We start from the raw sequence: 6371 nt of genomic DNA on the forward strand, positions 1-6371 counted from the left end.
AGGGCTTTGTTTGTTCACACAGGCAGTTTAATTCTTTGGCTCAGTTTCATAACAGCCTACAGAATATGTAGTTTATACATATATACACATACATTTTTGCATGTCTATTTTACTTACACATATAAAGTAATATATATAACTATATAGACTATAGAAGTGTAATATATCTAAGAGGTTCCACATATATGTAAATTTTGTGTCTTTAAGAATTCAATATATACTTGGAACATTCATGAGATATACTTTATTGTATTGTTCTAATTTATGCAAACAGTTAGGGTTTTAGAATTTGGTTTTTACAGTTCTGTTCTTTAAGAAATTAAATTTAAAATGTTGATTTAAAGGTTAGCAGTATAACTTCATTCTCTCGCACAGATACACTTAGAAGTTCTCTTTATCTACAAATTCAGAAACTACAACAAGTGATATTTCTCCCCTAAAATAGAAAATGGAAGTTTAAACAAATTGTATAATTTGTAGCAATTGGTTATAAGCACATTTATTCATGGACCTTAACTTTACAAGGTCATCATCTGGAATAATTAACTTGTGGCTTGCATTGTTCAAGTAATCACACTCTGTCTCAACACCCAGACTATCACCACATATACAACAACTTCATTAAGCTGGGTTTTGTATACTACAGAGCACTTCACTGTCTCCTAGGAAGAGATCTTAATATTTAAAAAAATAATAATAATTCCAGAGAAACAGAAGTTCCACAAAAAGAACTACATTAATGCTTAAAATTAAACATGGAACACTGAAGAGTCAGGGAATTAGAGCTGACATTTCATCCTTTGTTTACATGCATGACATCACATCATGCTCTGCTAATCTCTGCTAAAGTCTTCCAGAGCCTCTTCCAGACAGCAAACAAGGGACTGTTAGGCTGGGACCCACAGGATCCAGGCCTTACCCACTACAGAACCGACACCAGGCAGAGACAACATTTTCTATGTACAATTACTCTGCAGCTAAAAATTCTTTCTGGGACACAGGAAGTCTGAATTCTGTAGTGCACCAAACACTTTCTATTGGCCTTTGAGTACTTAATTTTAATTTTGTAAACATAACACTTGACATAGACCTGCTTTCTCAGATACAAGACTGCAGTCCTAACTACCATAAACAAAATCTGAAGAAATAATTGCATGTGTAGAAAAATCCAAATACTGACAACAGCAAGTGTCACAAAAGGCTTCAGACAAAATCCTTGTTCAAACACCATCCTCTCAGAAGAGAAGCTGGACACTACACAGCTAATCCTACAGACGCCATGTTTATATTCACAGATACATTAATCCTAATGCCATTTTAAAAAAAACCCACAAAAAAAAAAAAACAACAACAACAAAAAAAAAAAAAAACCACAAACAAACAAAAAAACTTGGGGAAAAAAATTCACAGCTACCTGAAAAACATTTTTGACAGAATCACATTATGGTTTAGAGTGGCGGAAGGGACCTTCAAAAATCATCTAGTCCAACCTCCATGCTGCACCAAAATTCAAACTATGTTTTTTAAGCACTGGGGAGACTATTGTCTTGGACTTGTGAATTTTAAAGCTCAGAGGACCTTCTAATCCAAACTGCAATTTTTTCTTCCTTTTGCGACAGCGAGCTAAAAGAGGCCAAGTTGCATCCATTTTAATTATCAGATTTACACAGACACCAAAAATACTGTTCTTCTGACCTCAAAACATCATAGAAAACATCTTTTGAATATTATCACCAGCCAGTCCTGACAAATCTTTTGACTTCAAGAGAAAATGAAAGAAAAACCTCAAATCCCACACTAAGGCACAAGGACTGTGAAAACATCCCATCAAAACCCACCAAAATAAGGTAAATCACAGCAATTATGTTGTTCACTCAGATTACAACACAAAGTTGATTACACATGCTTTTAGAAAAAAAATTACTGGAATGTTAAAAGTATGCAGAATCCCTTAAGATAATGATGTTGAGTTTTCTTATGAGCTTCAGCACACACAGCAAAGTTCTAAATAACTTAATAATGCAAGACTTGTATTGCACTGGTTCTCAAAAGTTGGAGGCATTACCTTTTGGGGGTCTGAAATAAACAGCAAGAAACACCATTCAAGCTTCCTGCTGTTTTAAACTGAGCTTATTTCTTTCTTCCTAACAGGAAAAGCTTCTCAAACCCCAAAATTTCAACTCAAAACCACTTCTGGCAAATAAATCAGCCACATATTGTGTACTCATGATGAGAAAGACTGAAAATTTTCAAAGGTTGAACTAAATGAGTCAGATTTTCTTGACAGAACTCCTGCTCAAGAGTAATACATTATGGATAGCTTTGCTGAAGCTCCCCAATACTCTCACAACTTTAAAACCTGATAGAAAGCTGATAGAAGTACTAAGAAAAAATAATGGCAACAACAGGCCAGCTCACTCAAGTAACATTTCTGGACATTTCACCAGCAGAAGTAAAAATACCTCATTTTGAACAAGACATCAATACTTAGCTCTAAAAGGAATTTAAATCACCTAATAAAATTTTTCTTCACTTTTTCAGGCTTTGTAAAAACAAGTAATTTTTTAGAAGGCCTTCTCCTTGACACGTGCTGAAAAATGGAAAGACACAGTGCATCTTTAGAAGCATTGGCTGGAAACATCTCTGATTTTCCAATTCAGTTATTCCAAAAGATCATTAACAGGCTGCTGTTTCCTTATTAACAGCGTGAATAGATGACTATCTTAATGACATGATCAGGGCTACACTTTCATTTTGTCATTTTCCACTCTGTGGTTTGCACATCACTGGACCAAGACAAAACAGCAGCTTTTCCCCACTCCTTGAACTCTTTATTCCTCATCTTCCTCAGAGAAGATCTCTCTTTTCCAAAAAACATCCCAGCCCCGTGAAGTAACAGCCAATTGAAGATGTTTTAACAAGCACAGTTTATGAGTGAAGAGAGTGAAATGGATTTAAATGGTTGGACAGTCTGCCTTTAAAAGGTGCACTCCTGGAAGCAAACCCTTGTGCAAGCACACAACACACCCAAGAGGAAAGGAGATGCTGAAGGATATATCATGGGCCTTTCCTACTGAAACTCCATAAAAATCCAGACTCAAGGAAACCTGCAGATTCCAAAGCAGTTTTCCCCTATAAAATCTTGTAATTCCACCACATTCTGTATGCACTGTTTAGATACACACCTGTAAGGACCCTTGAGAGACCTGACTGTGCCTGAGAGATGTCTGTCCAGACATTTACTTCTCCAGCAAGAGATTTGTGGACACCCAGCTTCAGGTTTCATCAACCCAAAAGCCAGAGTGCTTCCTTTAGCATCCAAATCAAGTATCATCTTCTAAAAACAAGCATCTCTTGATCTACTCAAAGAGAACTCAAAGACTTAATAATCACAGGCCTTTACATAGCAGCCCTTCTATTGATGTGAGGGAACTCATCAAATTTGCTCTTAGTTTCTTCTTTTCTAGACTGTCTATGCCTTTCAAGCTCCCCTCACAAAGTCTAATAAACCTAATATTCTTGCAGAGTCTAGGTATTCAGCACTATTGTTTAAAAAAATAACCAGACAATTTTAGCTAAGGTCCTTTCTAGCAGAGTAATCACTTCCCTTCTCTTTATATTTACTCACACTTGTCAATGTGACAAAGCAGCACCTGGCTAGGTGAAAGAACATAATTTTTAATTAATATTGGTTTTACTATGCATTACAGTACTCAAATGCAGTATAAATGCCCAGTATTTTTTGGGATACTGTTTGCTGTTCATGACACCTTTTCCACTAATCAGGCCTTTGATTTTTATTCCTGTGTTCTCTTCTTCCTTAACAGTTCCTGTTAACTGAGCTTAGTTACACTGATTTCCAACTTGCTACCAAGCTCCTCAAGATGGTTTTTAATTCCAACCCTGAGCTGTACAGGGTCTGCAGTCCTTTCAGTTTTGTGTTCCACATTACAGGGAACAGTGAAAATACACTCAAAAGTGAACTCTCCAGGAGCACGTTTTCATAACACCTCTGTTTAAAAGTGAGTTATTTAAAGTCAGATTCAAAAGCTCTTCAAAAAAGTTTTGTAAAAAGTATTATTTTGAGAGCACACTTCAGTAGTTTGAACAATGGCAGAAATCCTGTAAAACTCAAGACAGACTCCTCATATTCCCTCCTTATTAAGTGCATTGGCTACTGTAAAAAAAAAAAAGTTTGATCCAGACTACTCTCAACAAATCACACTAGAATATTTACTGCATGGACACTGATTTTAATTGTCCTCTACTTACTGACAAATTCCCTTTCCAAACCACCTCCTCAGAATCCTTCAGGGCATCAGAGATCATCTGGCTTTTCTCTTTTATTAAAAAAAATAAAAATTAAGTAGTATTACTCTGATTGCATTCCAATAATATAACTTTATTCAGTTTTAGAAAGTATCTGACTACAGCCTTTCCAGGAAAACTGAACACAGGCTGCACTGACTACTTCAGCATTTTTGCAACATCCATAAGACTGTTTTTCCTGTTCTTAACAGAGGGGAATTTCATACCTAAGATTCCCTGACATTCTTAACTGCACTACTCATTTACAAGCTCTTGTCCCTGCTCTCATTTTCTTTGGCTGTACCCTTGCTTGTCTAAGGCCTTTAAAGACCTCAGGATGTATCTGAAACCCAGCCTCTCATTATGCTTCCTATTTTTTTTTAATCAGATCCAAATTACTAATGTTTAATTAATATTTAATAATGATAGTGCTCAGCAGCACCCTACTTTAACTAGCTCACCTGTACATTTGATCCCTCAGATTATTCTCTCAATACAACTTCAATAAACATATTATTTTTACCCTTCTTCCAGTGCATTGCTTTAAGCCTATTAGTGAAAATTACTAGCCTTTCATTGTAAAAATATGTATTTAATTAAAAATAAAGATTATTAAAAGAATTATATTAGCAATTTTATACATATATTCCAAATCAATCTAAAAAAGTACTCACTTTAAAATACATTGTGAAAGCCCAGATTTCCCAAAGTTACCTGGTAAGGCTAAAAGCTGTTCCTTAAAGGAGGCGAGCACATCTTTACAAGGAGAGTTTAGTGCAAATATGAGGTGGAAGCTGTCGTCAAAACCAAGAGCAACCAGAGGATGCAGCCGCTTTGAAAAACCAACTGGTAGCCGTCCCCACACGACTTGTTCTAGGGCTTTCACTCAATGTTAATTATATTAACGATAATCGTAACAATTATAAATAAAAAGAATGAAAATTAAACAGGCTTACAACACTATATTGCGGCCGTGTCCCCCCGGCCCACACACCGCTTTAGCACGGGAAATAAAGCAGCAGCAGCTCCTACTCACGGCACGGGCCCCGCCGGATCCCCAGCCCGGGCTCCGCTCTCCGGCCGCGGGGGCGATGCGAGACCCCCGCACGCACGGCGGGAAGCACCGGGCGGGCTGAGCAGCCCCCACACCCGGGGCCAACACGTCGCCTCAGCCAGCCGAGCTTCTGCCCGGGATGGACCCTCCTCTTCCTCCTCCCCCCACGGCCCCGATAGAGCCTCAGCCCCCACCTTTCCCACCTGATCCGGCCGGGAACAACTGCCACCGCCACCGCCACCGCCACTACCGCCACCGCCACCGCCACGGAGGGGGCCGCAGTGCGCGCGCGCCGCCCCGCCCGCTCCCCCTCAGGCGCAGGGGCCGCCCCTCACACGGCGCCACGGGCGGGGCCGGCGGGAGCGCAGCGTCCGGGCCAGGGCCGTGCTCGGTGCTGGGTATGGAACCCGAGTTTCCCAGGTGGGCTCCTGGAAATGCTTCCCCACGGGAAGGAAAGCGCGTAGTCCCAGTGTCTCAGATGCACGTGGCACGCTGCCCAGGGCAGGTAAAGGCTAGCAGGACCTTGGTGTCGCGGGACCAATCCGTGGGCATGATCGTTATTTGGGATGGTATCCTTAGTAAGGTGATGGGCTCCCGGAAGAGAATGACAGTTCTTCCCGATGGGAATGAAAGCACGTAGGCCCTGTGTTCCAGGTGCAAAAGACACGCTGCCCAGGGCAGGTAAAGACTAGAAAGACCATTCTATCTTGGTACCTTCAGCGCTATATCAATCGCCGGGCGTATCCGATACTGGAGCTCGGTTCCTAACGCCGAAATCACGGTCGTGAAAGTGAATGGCAACAGCTTTCCTTGAGAAGAGAAGCACCCGGTCTAACTTGCTGCTGCCCATCACCACCTACCCAGGGGAGGTAGAGACCGGTGAGACCCTTCCATCCTGGGAACGCGCCGTGCCGACCCAAGGGTTCTCCTCAGAGAGGGGCCGGGGAGCTCGGGCGCCCCGACCCGCCCCGGGAGGCTGCACTTCCTCCGCACGGCCGCGCTCTAGGAC

Source organism: Cinclus cinclus, chromosome 5 (assembly GCF_963662255.1).
Source record: "Cinclus cinclus chromosome 5, bCinCin1.1, whole genome shotgun sequence".
Classification (NCBI taxonomy): Eukaryota; Metazoa; Chordata; class Aves; order Passeriformes; family Cinclidae; genus Cinclus; species Cinclus cinclus.